This window comes from Panthera leo, chromosome F2 (genome assembly GCF_018350215.1).
Source record: "Panthera leo isolate Ple1 chromosome F2, P.leo_Ple1_pat1.1, whole genome shotgun sequence".
Classification (NCBI taxonomy): Eukaryota; Metazoa; Chordata; class Mammalia; order Carnivora; family Felidae; genus Panthera; species Panthera leo.
Window position 1 is genome coordinate 31,255,511 of NC_056695.1, and position 16,924 is coordinate 31,272,434.

Consider the following 16,924-nt stretch of genomic DNA (forward strand, 5'->3'; position numbering starts at 1 on the left):
CATGCAATCTTCCCAAGACATTCCAGCCAGCAGTAAATCATCTATGTACTGAAGGGCACAGCCATGTTGATCTGCTGGGAAGTCTCTTAGGTCTGAGGCTACTGCAGTGTTGAAAATAGTTGGGGAGTTTGTAAACCCCTGAGGCAAACAGGTCCAAGTCAAAATGGCCCTTGTCACCATTTTCAGGATTCTCCCACTGGAAGGCGAAGATCAGTTGACTCTGGGAGGCTAGGTGGATGCAGAAAAAGGCATCCTTGAGGACTAAGCATGGAAAAAAGGCAGCTTTGGCAGAGATAAGACCAAAGAGAGTGTATGAGTTTGAGACCACTGGGTGCAGGGTGACAGTGGCCTGGTTTACTGTGCACAGGTCTTGAACCAGCCTATAGCAGTGCCCGGCTTCTGCTTCCAGCCATTCTCCTCTCAGAGATATGTCGGGCACCTCTTAGCATTGGTGGGTTCAGTATCAAGCCCTGACCAGGATCAGACCCCCGAGGAAGTCTGACGCTGCCCTAAGCTGTACGAGGTCACCACAGAACAGTGAATCAGGACTGAACATTCACTTCAGCCCATTGGTCAGGTTGGAAGCTTTCTGCTGTCTCATTCACACACAGTCACACAGCGACTCTAACCCACTGCCCAATGCCCAGAACCCTGGAATTGTGGTTTCATTCCTGATGAAACTACTCAGGCAACTCTGGGAGGTGATCAGGCTCCCCTTCTGCCTCTTAGGGGCAGGTCTACCAAAACAAACCCGGGTTCTTACCAGTCTGATGGGTGGTACTCCCAGAGCTGGTTCCCGGGCCTCACCAGGTTCCTTTGTGCATCCGAGGTCCTTGCTCCCAGCCTGCCAGGAGGGGCTAGTCTCCTACGGATCAAGCGGTCTGCTGGCACCAGGCAAAGTCACTTCTCCAGGTCCTCCAAGGTTCGCACCCCGATGACAAAGGTGGAAATGCACTTTCCCTGAATCCTGGACAAGCCCCCCACAAAATTAACAGGAATCTCGCACAAAGACAGAACACCAAGGCTTTTCTGTCCAGGAAACAACTTTATTCGTCGTGCCAGCACGGGCTCAATGGGTTCATACCCAAAAAACTGAGCCCTGAGGACAGCAGGGTATAGTCTTTTATGCAATTTCTACTTCTTTGTCTCCCATACCTGGTGACATATAGTCTGATTGGACACAGTCCAAGTTACAGAATCTTGTCAGAGCTATGTGTATGTGTTAGGTGTTGATTGGGCCACATTACCTTCCTTTGTCTTGCAGAGGCCTCCACCACATTCCTTAGGGAAGGGCTTTACCACAGGAGGATGACTTGTTACTGCCAAATTTATCAGTAAAAATGATTTAATGGATGATATATAATTTTGAAATGGGAAAATTACAGCCAAAAGTAAAGCTATCAAAGCCTTTAGTTTAGCTCCTCTTCTCACCATCCCCAACCATGCAGTATTTCTAGGCACAAAGAGACCATATGGCAAAGACCTTTAAAATTTAACATTTGTAACATCTATGGCTAAACTACAATCTGGGAAACTGTGGTATATAAATTAATATAGCCTATTGTTAAAAATAAAAAGATACGGAAATTTAAGTTAGTGTATATCGATACTGTCCAATAGAACTCTTACTAATGATACAAATGACATGAATATATGTATATATGAATACAATGTCATAATTTTAAACAGTTTTCCTTCATAGTTATATGCTTAGTATCTTCAGTAGTTCTCTTGTATTCATAGAATCAACAGACTGCAAGCATCAATATGAAACCATTTCTATTCAGACTCTTATTTTTATTTTTTTAAATGTCTATTTTTGAGAGAGAGAAGGAGAGTGTGTGTGAGGACACACAAGCAGGGGAGGGACAGAGAAAGAGGGAGACAGAGGATCTGAAGCAGACTTCGTGCTGACAGCAGAGACCCCAATGTGGGGTTTGAACTCATGAACCATGAGATCAGAACCTGAGTCAAAGTTGGATGCTTAACTGACTGAGCCACCCAGGCACTCCTATTCAGACTCTTATTTTTAAGTCACTATATAGTTTTATAGAAAAAAATAAATGAAAATAATCCTTACATTTGACTTGATATTCCTAGTTACCTCTAGAAAATCTCAGGAATCACCATTTCCAGTATTTGCCTGGCACATATTAGGTATTCAATCAATATACAGATTTCCCCTGAGCTTTGAAAGTAGAGAGTTCCTATGAAACCTTTTGTAAACCTACATGGCATAAAGCAAAGAAACAATTAATTGTTAACTTATATGGAAAATTTTTTGAGTACTTGGAGGTGCCCAGGAGCTTCCAAGTTTAGTGAAATATGACTTTGAAAAGTTTGTATAAAGCATTCAACAAAAAAGCTTTCAGATGTTCTCATTCTTTCTGAGTGCACAATTCAACCATAGACCAATTGACTTTAGGGGGGAAAACCACTAATACTGCTCTTATCAAGCCTTGAAATATGAGCGCTGGCTAACCATTTCCTGGTTATTCACAAGCCGGAGAGCCTGGGAAAATTTTGGCCATCTGTTTCCTCTGTGAGGATTTCTTTCTTTCTTTCTTTTTTCTTGCGCCCTCTAGGGGGCCATCTGACTTGTTTAATAACTACAGTATAATTGTGGGAGGGAAGAAAACCCCTTTGCAGCCCATCAAGGTCTTCGAGTAGGGTTGTGAATGGCCAAGTAAACCAATTTCAAAATAGATAGATTTTATTTACTCGTCTTCCTCTGAGTCTTCAAGCCACTCTAATCATATTTTCCCTTCCATTTCTCTAATTAATCATCACTGGTAACAAAAAGTTCTCTATTCTTGACATTTTTTTCTCAAGTTTACTTGGTCTGTATAAACTATTCCACATTGTCATTCGCTTACTGTATTTACCATTATTTTGCCTTTGTGTCCCTGACATGGCCCTCTTGTTTTCAGCCCAACCCTTTGTTCACTCTCAATCTCGTTTCAGTATTATTTTCCTCTAATTTTTGTGTAAATTGTTGAATAAGTGTTAGAGCTTTTTTTTTTTCTTGTCAGTCCGTAGCTTCTCCTTAAGTATGTTGCCCAATGTATATGATGTCATATATTGCCTTATTAAGATGATTTTCATGTTTATATTTTCATCCTGATTTCTTCTCTGATATACAGACCTTTAAACTAGCTTCTCAGGTAACATTTTGAATAGGTTGACTGAAAATCACCTTATAATGAATAAGTTCCCAGGAAAAGTTCGTATTTCTTCCCAAACATAAATTTTTACTTGTGTTCTCCAATCCTGTGAATGCCACCAGCATCCATCCAATCATTCAAAGCAAAGAGTAAAGAATCACCCTTGATACCCCTTGTACGACCACTCTCCATTTTTAATCTCTGACAGGTTTACCTCTCATTGACTTCTTTATGTTTTCTCCAACATAACTTTCTATTAAATGACATCACTATTTTTCCATATAGATCCAGTAGCTTCTTACCCACCTTCCTGGACATGCTTTCCAGGAAAGACATGCTTTCCTTTAATCTTTTTGTCATGTAGCATGAAGGCTAATTTTTGATATTGTAAATCTGATCATGTTAGCTCCTTTAAGTATTTAGTGGTTTCCAGTAGCCATAAGGTGATACAGACATTTAAAATTAACTACAAATTCTGCAGAATCTGGTCATTACCTTCTTACTTGGGGTTATTTTGTACTGTCAGGCTTTTAAACAGACTGTATAACCCATTCTGAATCATGTTCTAGAGGAACTGCTAACATTGTATTTGTCCTAACTGGTATGTTTCCTAAACATAGAATACCCATGTTCTGAGAGTACCTTGCCCAAGATTGGAGCTAGGAAAGAGAGGATAAGTAATTGAAATCACTTCCTTCTTTCTTAACAAAACTCAGTTGGCCTTTGTTTGTTTGTTTGTTTAGGAAGTTTGAAGTTGAATGCCAAGGTTTTTTTTTTTTTTAATGTTTATTTATTTTTGAGAGAGAGAAACAGAGCACAAGTGGGGAAGGGGCAGAGAGGGAGACACAGAATCTGAAATAGGCTCTGGTCTCTGAGCTGTCTGTACAGAGCCCGATGGAGGACTCAAACCCATGTACTGTGAGATCATAACCTGAGACGAAGTTGGATGCTTAGCCAACTGAGCCACCTAGGTGCCCCTGAAGTTGAATGCCAAGTTTGACTTAATTATGTCTTGATTAAGCTATGTTGAAAACTGAGAAATGACTGGAAAATGTAGTTTTAACAGAGGGCAGGTTCTGATTTCCAAGAGGCATTGGAAACTACAACCAGCGTGATCTAGGTCCAATCCTTAGGTTTGTAAGCTCTGGTGCTAATTTTTTTGACTAAAACACAACCCAGGTTAAATCCAGCTATTAACCTATTGTATGCCACAAGTGCATGGCTAAATGTGGCTGGAGAAGGATAATTAGCTACATGATTTTTAAATTCATTCCCACTAACTTTGAGGGTGAACTTTTAATGTTGCCCAGAAACCATTTAATATATATCCACTGCAACCTTTCTTCCACCTTCCCTTATCTCATCACTTCTCAAATTCCTAACACCTCCTTCCTCCCTTCAGTAGTCAACCTCTTTGTTGATTACGTTTTCTATTTCTCTGAGAAAAGAAGAAACAGGCTAACATCACCAAGCAGCATTTGTGACATATATTCTCCCCCTAACTCATTGCTATATAAGTGGCTTCGGCTCCTATGTAAGGCCAAGTTTTTGTGCACTAGATTCTGTCTGGTCTCATCTACTCAAGAATGCTGCTCCAGCAATTCTTCTCTATCTCTCTGCATCCTTCTCTGTTTATTTTTCTCAGTGATACATTTATTTGCAAATGCTATGGAAAAATGCATTCAAATTAATCCAGAATTCAGCCACTGCTCACCACTACCATGACCACCACCCTCGTATAAGCCTTCATCATCCTCTATCATCTGGATGATAAAAACACACTACTTAATTATATCCCCGCTTCAGCCCTCATCAGTTTAATCTCAAAACAGAGCCCGATTCTTTTAAAATGTAAGTCAAATGATGTTAAACCTGTTGGCAAAATCCTCTAATGGTTTTCTAACTCATTCAAAGAATCTCACAGTGATAATGCCCAACATTATTTGTTTCCTTGTTGACTCTCGAGATTCATATCCTGTTATTCATATTGTCTCCATACTTTTTTCATAACCATTAGCCTCTCTGCTGTTTCTGAAACATGCCAAGAATTCTTTCACCCTAAGGACATTTAATTTGCTATTCCCTCTTTCTATAAATCCCTTAGCTCACTTTCTTACCTCCTTCGGGTCTTTATATATATTCTACTTTCTCAATGAGATATTCTGTGCATTCCTCTTTAAAATTGCAGCCTCTACTCCTTAATATTCAGTATCCCCTTACCTACATAATTTTTCCTCTAGCAGTCATTGCCATCTACTGTAGTTAATATCTTACTTGTTTTTACATTGTCCACTTTCTTTGACTAGAGTGCAAATTCTAGGAAAGTAGGGATTTGTTTTTTTTCTTTTGTTTACTAGAGTCCCTAGTACTTAGAATAATGGTTGGTGCATAGAAAGTGCTAATAAAAGTATGTTAAACAAAAACATACTTTTTATGAATTTATTTAAATTATCTCTAGTCAATTTAAGATACAATATTCAGCCAAAAGTCACTTAGTCTTTAGTAAATCCCACCTTTTACATTCTCCTGAGATAGGATAGGAAACTTTAATCTCTACACTCTAAGTCAAATACAGACTAAAATTGCAAACTGCAATTCTTGGCCACATGTGTTACATTTGAACCTCAGCCCTCCCTCCAAACGAACTAGGAATAAATGCCTCTTGTCCTTCTTACAATAAATTTCTTATTTGCAGTCGCAGATGACAAACTAGACGTGGAAATATTGTGTTTGGCTTTTGTCTCTAGGTATGCTCCTCCAGGCCAGACTAAGAAATACTGGTTGTAAAGGTAGTACTACTTTAGCTACAGCTGTATTTGTTTTAGAGATAATTAGTTTTCCATCTGGCATTTGAGAGAGTGTTACATTTGCTTTAGGGAGAAAACAGAGAAACTATCACAATTGTGTAGCCAAGCAAATTCTTCCAGTGTGCACAGTGTAGCAATGACATATAGCACTTACTGTATATAGTCTTGGCAGTTAAAGTGATAAATGGGTAAACTAACTCTGTTTATATGTGCAAAGATCTGTGCAGAAAAGTCTCAGTAAACAACTATTACTGTAGTTGGCAACCTGCTTCATTGTGCATTAATTTACTCTGCTTATCAATTGGATGATTCCTGAATTCAATTTGAAAACTAATTTAACACGTATGAATTTATAATGAACAACTTAAAGTGATAAGATGCTTACCTATTTAGGTGGAAGTAAGAGCTCTAGGAAATTAAAGGCATAAATTCTAATCACATCTTTCAAGAATAAAATGCAGTATAGCTTGCAAAGTCATTAAGCCACACATATGTAAATGCACCAGCAAATGTATGCAAGAAGGCTGTGATACTCATGGTACTCTTGTTACAAATAAAGCTGTTAATAATTGCCTATGAAAAATGTATCTAGGTGAGAATAGCAATAATGTTATCAAAGTTATTGAGAAACCCTTGTACGAGGAAAAGGCCAGATAACAAAGGCTGTCAGTGTTGGCAGATGGAACATTATTATATGCTGCAATAGGTTTATCTTTCCTGCCTGTTTCATCATGTGGCATTTCAATAACTCACTACCAAAAGAAAGCTTTTCTATGTATCTTCAGTCAGACATTCTCATAATAACTGAAGCAGTAAGTATGCACCCTAATGTTGAATCTAGCTTGTTCCAGCTGATATTTCAAAACAAGGTTCTTAGACATCCCCAAATGGAGGCAAACAAGAAAAGGTAATAAATCCATAACCATCACTTCTGTTTGAATAATCATGATACATTTCAGAACCATTAGTTAGAAATACAGACAAGAAAATTTCAACCTGGGAGCTTTCTTTTGATGTTTCGGTTTCAGGTTTCAGTTCTGAATTGCATAGCCAATAATGCTTTGAAGGATTGTCACACAAATCCTAAAGTGAAACAAAGAGTAGGCAAACAGGAGTAGAGAATAATGGTAGAGTAACATAACAAAAAAGATCACTGTATATATTTTCCATTACTCATTCATTTAGAGGTAATAGTTCTAGTACTTTTTATCAGAATAAATCTGAACCATTCACCTGACATTTTGATGACTTCTGTTAAATTAATTTTCAATACTTAAGGAGAAATCTAAAGAGCTTTGAAAATGTCTAATCATAAAATAAAGGCTCAAATAAAAATATTATAACCCAAAATAATGTGACATTTTGTACTTTCACATAAATACATTAATGCAGTATTGCCAGAAATGCACTTCTTGCATTCCAAATGATGAATAACCACATGATTCTCAATTCAGTAAATATACTCAAGACATAGAAGGATCAGTGAGGGAGCACTATGCATGCTGGGGCAATCTAAGTCTTTCATTTACTTCTCAAGTACTGTTTTACAAAAATTAACATTCATTCTGCTACATGGTTGGCAGTTTTGATGTTTTCTTTTCCGAAACTTCTGAACTTGAAAATATGTCTATGCTCAGTAAAAAAATCAATAGCATATGTTTCCGTTTGGTTCAGTTATTAAGTGCAAAATAGGATAAGTGTCCTGCATAATGTTAGATTAATTAGAGAGTAAGTGGAAAATTAGGCCATAAAATTTTAATAAAAATTATCACACTGATTTTAATGAGGAAGGCATTCCATAGTCCTAACAAAAGTTCTTAAATTATTTGAATTTCATTAAAAATATTCTTACTCATTTAGTAGCCTAATTCAATTATTCCAAAATAATTTAATCTTTGTTTTTAGTGAAATGAAATTCTAAAATCTGGTTTCTGAAAACTTTTTCTATTTAGTTGTCACTTTCCTGAAGACAGACTGTTTTGTTAACCTGGTAACAGCAAATTATGGAGAGATACGAAGTCTTTGTTGCAATTTCAAAAGTCTAATCATGACTAAGTAATGTAATTGCTTCACAATGTTATTTCACAGGAGGAAGGGCACTCTACACAGCTAAAAAGTGGTCACATTTTCTGTAATTGGATAAATCTTTTTAAATTCAGTATATCAAAATTTTTTCTGTTACTCTTTTCCCATTGCAATTAAATCTTTATACCTTGTCACTTCTTTTTGTCTCAGAAATCATTTCTCCCTTGCCCAAGTGAGAAAAACCTACTACTTCATCACATCATTTTCTTTCTAATTTATCTATTGTCCACTTCTTTATAGACACTGCATCTACTTTTGTGCAGACCATTGGCTGGCTCATCATTTCTCCTTTAGGTGGCTGTTATGGTCACCGAAATGTTTTCATTTGCTGTTAATCTCTAACCAGAGCCAACTTTACAAAGCACAAATATAAGACTTCCTATGCTAATTAAAAATCTTTAATGGCTCCACATTCAACTCAGGATAAAATCAGAAGTCCGTAGGGTAACACATAAGCAAACGTTCACCTGTTTTCTCCCAAATCTCTATTGTCACCAGTTAGCAATGCTGCCTAACACTATACCTCCCAGACATTTAAATTATTTGCTGTTGTCCAAATAAGTTAACTTTCTTTACTCCGGGCCTTTATATCTGTTGTTCTCTTTTTCTGGAAAGAGAATATTTTCATTTTATTAGTGCTCAGTGTTTGGACATCAGTAGCTTTCCCAGGGAGCAGTTTTGTCCCTCCAGAGATGAATCAGATCCCCTTGGAAAATTTAAATATAGTAATCCATATATGACTTATATTGTAGTTGTGTTTTGACCTGTTTTTTTTTTTCCTTAAATTGTTAACTCTTTCAAGGAATAAGTGTTGTGTTGTTCCATTAACTAGCATATTACAGTTTCCTAATACCTGTTTACTGAACAATGTGGGGTAGTTTCATCCACTAATACTGGCTCCCATTTATTTAGAGCTATTATGTATATTGCTTCTAGCATTTTAAAGCCATCAGTCCATACATTAAGGTTTACCCATGATTTGGTATCATTTGTCTTTTGTCTACTACAACTGTGTGATGTTAAAATTACTTACTTTGCTCTTTGTACAGATGAGTAAAAGTTTAGGGAGTGTGCATAATATGCTGAAATTAGAGAGCTACTAAGTAACAAAATCAGAAAGTCCTTCAGGTTATATAATTTTACATACTAAGAAATTTCTCTGGTTGTATCTTTAGTCTTTACAATATCCCATTAACTTTGTACTGCAGAAGAGTTTAGATACTTACAGAATTTTGAATATTTTTCATATGGTAAATACATAGTTGGATGAATGAATGAGAAAATTCACCGCATTTAAACTATATTCTGCTCATATATCCTAATCATTATATCAGCTTTAAAGGAGATAATTCTAAACAGCGTTTCAGAATTGCATCTTCTTACTATCTGAAGTAGAAGCTACTGTTAGAATAAAATTTTTTTCTGTGAACCAACTTCTTCCATGACAACATTTTATATGGTTGCAAATTTATTTTCATGGGAAGCCAATTTATTTTGTTATAATTAATTGGGAATTATATGCAGGAGTTGTTGAAAATTACAGTGTCATTTTGTCAAAGCAAATGGGGAACCAGATTATATATAAATGTGTGGGTTTTTTAAAACGTATATTTCCACTTAAGTATAAAATATGCATTCATGTTTATATTTATGTGATCACATCTGCTTAAATACAGTTTTGAATTTCACTTTTAATTTTTTTGTATGTAAATGTTAATTTTAAAGTGTTTCAAGTATACATTTGCATAAAGTAATTAAACCTATGATAGGGAGAAAAAAAATAAAACAGGTTAAATAAACAGAACAGGAAATCTGTGCAGAATAGAATCACTACCTGGCATTCAAGCAGCATATTAAAAACTAGGTTACCTGGTTAAGGCATCTGGGTGATATAATTCCTCCCAATTCTTCTGTCTATGTTCATAAAATTTAAGAATGCTGTCTAGCTGACAAAAATCACACAGCTTGGCATTTAATTTACAAAAACAAATGGTAGGTGATAAAATATAGCATGGAGATGGCATGTTAAATAGAAAGAAATTAAATGTAAATGGAAAAACAAAACTGTACCAAAGTTAGAATTTTCTCTGTTGAACCCTAAGAAATCGTATTCCTCAATGCACACCTCCCAGAAAGTACACATGCAAATAATAAAATCTTCTGATACTTAAATAAACACAACAAATGTAAGAGATGCCATAGTGTTTGAATACTTTAAACTACTGTAGATCTTCTAATTTGTAATGTAAAGTTCTCAATCAGATTTTTGAAGAATGAGTGAGAATCCAATAAAATCTCAAAATGTTAGGACTGAGCAAATCTCCATAGAAGATCTCATCCTCTTAACACACACACACACACACACACACACACACACACACACACTCACAAACACACATACCCAACAGCACAACAAAGGACATGAGGAAACTCTGGAAAGTGTTGGATATGTCTAGTCCCTTGATTGTGGTGATGGTTTCTCTGGTGTTTGCATATGTGAAGTTCTTTGTGTATTAATTATACTTCAATAAAACTATTTAATTTTAGCAGAAAAATGAAGTCCTTTAGCGATACAAATGTTCTTATATTTGTTCAGTAAAATTTAAGTGGGTATCTACTTTGGGAAAGACGCTGTGCTGATTTCTACAGGTGTGTGGTAGGGCCCATGCGTCTGCTTTATGATTAGCAATTCGATACATAAAGATATATTTGAATATGCACCTCACTTGTTCTAATTTTTATTCTTTCAGAGGCTCTCATTATAATATTATATCGAATGTAGCTAACAAGGCCAGAGCCTATACTAAACATAGAGCAAGATATCTTGATGTGACATTTATGTGCAGACACCATTAAATGAAGTGGCCAAAAAGTCAAGAAAAGAGTGCAGTCAGAGCGGTTGATGCTTGTAAATGCATGGAGGTGAAGCAAAAGGAGGGGAGAGAAGAGATTCCTTGTATTACATAAATATTCAGTCCCAGATAATTTTGGAGTTACTGATTCAGTACATAAATTGGCTGTAAGGAAGTAGCTTTCCTTTCTCATTGCTGGGGGACCAGTGCAAACACTAGACTGCCAGAGAGTGCATCTCCCAGTATTATTTGGTTCTGTCTTCACATTGGTAGCTTGCCATCACCACTGTGGGGGTATTTACATCACAGAAATTTACAGTTGCTATAAATTAGGACTCTCTGTGTTTCCCCTGGAGATGCTTCATTCAATTTTGCCTGCACACCACTGATCCTTCCTCTAATGACTTGATTGCTACATATGCATATTGTGTGCATGTGTGCATGTATAGTTATTTTTGCCTATTTTTGAAATATATAGAAATGTATAGAAATGATAATCTGAGAATTGCTGAAATCACTTGAATGCTGATATTTAACTGCATCTAAGTTATTTTATTCAACTCTATTTAGTCATCACTGTTCTCTAATGTTCTGTTATATGGATGTATCGCAATTAATTTCTTAGTTATCTAGTCTATGATATTTAGATTGTCTCCTGTTTTTCATTACTGTTAACAATGCTATACAAATTTTTGTACAGATTTCTTGCTTTGAATATACAACATTTTCTCTTGCATGTATAACCACAAGTAGAATGACTCCTAATAATTATGAATTTCTTCAGTAATGCCAATTTTTGTACAAAGCAGTTCTAATAATATAGATGCCCATCATAAAGAAATGGACTAATGTTCTTCCTATTCTTTCTATATTTTGATCACAACATAGACCTTAATTCTTCCAGGGGATGCAAGCTGGCTGGATCTGTGGGACGCAGAGTGGGTCCCACAGGACCAGCCAAGTGTGTTCCTGGCTTTGCACAGGATAGAAATCAAATGATAAATGGATAAAGAAATTGTGGTTTATATACACAATGGAATACTACTTGGCAATGAGAAAGAATGAAATATGGCCTTTTGTAGCAATGTGGATGGAGCTGGAGAGTGTTATGCTAAGTGAAATAAGTCATACAGAGAAAGACAGATGTCCTATATTTTCACTCTTATGTGGATCCTGAGAAACTTAACAGAAGACCATGGGGGGGGGGGAAGGAAAAAAAAAGAGGTTAGAGAGGGAGGGAGCCAAAACATAAGAGACTCTCAAAAACTGAGAATAAACTGAGGGTTGATGGGGGGTGGGATGGAGGAGAAAGTGGGTGATGGGCATTGAGGAGGGCACTTGTTGGGAGGAGCACTGGGTGTTGTATGGAAACCAATTTGACAATAAATTTCATATTAAAAAAAAGAAATCAAACATGAGCCAAGAAAAAGAGCAGAGTATAGCAGACGTCTGGGAGATTCAGAAAGGGAAGGAGAAAGAGTCTTGTCTTTGCTTGGGGTCTGTACTTTTTATTGAGGACAGTAGTCTGGTATATGTGTCCTCTCAGGCATCCAGGAAAGGGTCAAAATAAGGACGAGTGCTCAGGTGTCTTCATCCTCCATGTGTCACTTATGCCCTGGAGCCAGGGGTCATTGATGTCAACATGTCTGTAGTCAGTGGTCTCAGAAAACCATCATGCTGACCTCGTCTGTTCACAATTTAGATGTTATCTATTGTGCTAGAAGACTCCAAAGAAATCATTAATTCCTTTTTTTTTTAAATTTTTTTAATGTTTTATTTATTTTTGAGACAGAGAGAGACAGAGCATGAACGGGGGAGGGGCAGAGAGAGAGGGAGACACAGAATCTGAAGCAGGCTCCAGGCTCTGAGCCATCAGCCCAGAGCCCGACGCGGGGCTCGGACTCACGGACTGCGAGATCGTGACCTGAGCCGAAGTCGGCCGCTTAACCGACTGAGCCACCCAGGCGCCCCAAGAAATCATTAATTCCTTGATCTTTACAGGAGGATATACATTAGGGCATGTGTAAGGCAGAGGTGTAGGCCCTAGCAAGAATAGAGGCAGCAAAAGAGCAGTCTTTTATGGAGTCACTTCCAGTTTCGCTGTCTCACAGATACATGGGCAGAAAGTCTCATTTTGATCAAAATTTTTATTTTTTAATTCGTGACTTATTTGGGCTTCACTTTGTGTGTGTGTGTGTGTGCGTGTGTGTGTGTGCGCACGTGATATTTAAAGCCATATGTACTTATTTTCTATGAATTGTCAAATCGTCATTTGCCATTTTTCTATAGATGGTTTCATTTTTTTATTTACTTGGTAGGAGTTATTTATATATTCTTGATGCTACTATTTTGTTAACTATGTGCAGCTGATATGATCAAGTATGTACATACTGATTGTTTATAAGCACTTTCCATCCTTATAGATACATGTGTATGCTTTGTTGGTTCCTAAAATGTTTGAATACTAATCATAGAGCATACATTACAGTTAACTTCTGCCTAGTTTATAGCTTCTCTTCAACTTACTTGAGATGTCTTTTGATAAACAGAATTTCTCAATTTAGATGGATTTGAATTCATATACTTATATACGTATATGTATATGTTGATTATATTACGTTGACATGTTGGTGGAGAGGCTGTTAAATCCTTTCCTACTTCAAGATTGTAAATGTATTTACCTATTCTTTATTCTAAGAGGTTTGGACATATTTCCTTTCTTCTCTCTCCTTCTCTCTTCCTCCTTCTCATTCTTCCTTCCTCCTTTCTTTCTTTTTTTATAAGCATAAACATTTCTCCTCTAGCCTAATTGTTCAGTCTATTTTATTCTTGACAGTGTTTTCCTATCTTTGTCAAATATCAACATTTCCTCTATATTCATGTCTATTTCAGAACTTGTATTTTATTGCCTTCAATTTGCCTTTTCTTACACTAGAGCAACACTGTTGTGTTTGTTATAGATTTATAATAAATCTTGATAATATTTTAGAGTAATCCCCTCCTCTTTTTCTTCAGAGTCTTGGATAATCTTTGATCTTTGGGCTCCTATATTCAATTTAGAATTAACTAGGAAAGGCCATAAAAACTCTATTTGAAGTTTTATTAGAATACCATTAAAGTTCTAGAACTATTTTGAGAGGATGACATCCTTATGGCAGTAAATTTTTCTATGCGTTGACTTTATATATTAAATTAAATATTTTGGTGCTTTTTAATATCTTTCACTGTAGTTTCCTAAGCTTTAATGCATAGGTTTCACACAAATTTTTGTTGGCTGTTTCTCAATTACCTTGCAGTTCTGTAACCAAACCAACTTGAGTTTGCTTCTTGGAGAGTCACAGATGCACCCAGTGGAGGTGTTACACAAAGTAAACTTTATTTGCAGCAAATATGGAAATCACGGGGAATAACTTCCAAAGCCTTGACTCCCCAAGCAAGGATGGATACGTTGCTTTTATTTAGGGTTAGGATGAATATTTAAAAAAAAGGATCCTTGTCACTGTATATAGAGAGGGGCATAAGGTTGCACATGTACCTTAAGGAAACATGCCTATAAATACATCATTGTATGTTATGTAAATGAGTTTTGTGGGGCGCCTGGGTGGCTCAGTCGGTTAAGCGTCTGACTTCAGCTCAGGTCATGATCTTACAGTCCGTGAGTTCAAGCCCTGCATCGGACTCTGCGCTGACAGCTCAGAGCCTGGAGCCTGCTTTGGATTCTGTTGTCTCCCCCTCTCCCTCTGCTCCTCCCCCGCTCATGCTCTGTCTCTCTCACTCTCAAAAATGAATAAATGTTAAAAAAAAATTTAAAAAAAATGAGTCTTGTGATCCTCTTTGAATGGAGATTTTAATGTTATAATGAGGTAAAGGTAATTGTTGATCATTCTGGAGGTCAATCCATGGTCCATCTGCACAGAAGCAAGCAAGAAAAGGAGTGTTATGCTCACACTGGTCTGGGTGCTGTGGGCCAGCGAGATGTCTTGTCAGGGCAGTTGCTATCACTTCAAGTGTGGTTTTGCTTTCCATTTCCCTGAGTTAAGAGATAAGCTAGAAAGAAGAGCCTAAGGAAAAACATGGGACAAAGGTTTGTGAGTCAGGTCTGGTGGTCTAGCCGGTGAGAATTTTATTTAAACTTAAATAAACTTATTTTTATGTTTCTATTTCTTGATTGTGTATAGACAGACAACATATGTATACTGATCTTTTTACAGCCACTTTGCTAAACTTGCAAATTTTATTAATTTCTTAACAAATTCATTCGGATTTTCTGTGGAGACAGTCATATTATGTACTAATAATTACATTTTCACTTTATCCTTTTTATTCCGATAACCTATTATTAATGTATGTTAAGTAGTTCTGTGCAACTTTAAAACCTTGCCTGGAGGGAGTAATTTAGAATCACTTAAAAAGTATAGGTTTTATAATCTAAAACAGTTCTAAAATTTTAGTGTGCATTTGCCCCAACTAGAAAGTTTTTTAAAATACAGATTACTTCATCTTACCCTCCATGTTTTTGATTCTGATAGGTTAGTTCTGAAGTGATGCTCACAGATTTGCATTCATTGTTTTCACATGTTGCTGAGGATTCTGTCAAGTTTCTAGATGATGCAGATGATTCTGGTCTAGGGATCACCATCGGAGAACATTGGTCTAAAGATTCAGAGTGGAAGGTCAAATATATCACTTAGAAATTCTGTGTCTTGGGGTGCCTGGGTGGCTCAGTCGATTAAGCGTCTGACTGCGTTCGGTTCAGGTCATGATCTCACGGTTTGTGAGTTCAAGCCCCGCGTTGGGCTCTGTGCTGACAGCTCAGAGCTTGGAGCCTGCTTTGGATTCTGTGTCTCCTTCTCTCTCTGTCCCTCCCCCACTTATGCTCTGTCTCTCAAAAATAAATAAATGTAAAAAAAATTAAAAAAACAGAAATTCTGTGTCTTTATTGAAGTAACTTCACATACCAGATACTCAGTTGCCTATACTATAAAATAAGGATAATATTTTATATTTGTGGTTTCTATAAAGATTTAATATTGGAACATTATGAAATAGTTATCCTAGTATTTTGTACAAAATACATTGTGCCTGTAAGAATTACCAAATAAGCTAAATGAATTGCAGAGATGGTTCTACAGAGCATTCTACAGGGATTCTAGAGGAATTCTAAATTGAGTTGAGGGTTATGATCTCTGATATGAAAATGCATTCTAACCTGACCTTAGCTAAAACAAGTTTTTTCCATAAAGTCTTGGGGGTGGATGAGAGTAAGAGCTAACCCAATCTTTCATTGGTTACATCCATATTAATCAAAGGATTAATGTACAATTTTTGTGTGATTATTTATATTAAAGCTAACAAAAGAGGACATCAGCTATCTCCATTTTGACCTCAAACTTTCTAGTTGGATTCTTCTTTCCAGCTTATCTCTTGGCTAAGGCAGAAGACTGAGGGAAAGCATCCTATTATAGAAACCAAAACAATCCCTTCAAACAATAAGGACTGCCTTGAGCCAGCAAAATCCTGCCCAAGAAAATGATCCATTTAACCTTCACTGCCTACCTGGACCTACCTACCCACCTTTGCCCCGCATTTTTCTTATGTAAACCTGGAAGTATTTTCAACATTTTAGAGGCAATGTTTGAGACACTAATCCATTGTCTTCCAGGTGTTGAACTCACTGAAATAAAATCCATTTTTTTTTTTTTTTTTTTTTTTTTTTTTTTTTTTTTTTTTTTTTTTTTTTTTTTTTTACCACCACCCATCTCCTTTGGATTTTGTCAGTGGTTAGTGGCCGAACCTGGTCTGTTTGGGATGCTCCGGAGCCAGGTGCTCTTCATCCTGTACACTGGCTACACTAAGTCACAATTACCTGGGGAAAAATCCTAAAACCATGGATAACCTTAAAATGATGAATTTAAACACATAGATTGCCAGTGGTGTTGCAACAGCTTACTTTATCATTTCTCATCAGCCCCCAAATCCACTAAAAACATATTGAAAATAGCTTACAGGTTATGCA

At 36.6% G+C, this 16,924-nt stretch overlaps 1 pseudogene; it reads right to left on the minus strand.

Moving 5' to 3' along the window:
• Window positions 1–900: 900 nt before the first annotated feature.
• Window positions 901–16,924, minus strand: part of LOC122210588 — a 39,114-nt pseudogene continuing 23,090 nt past the window's right edge.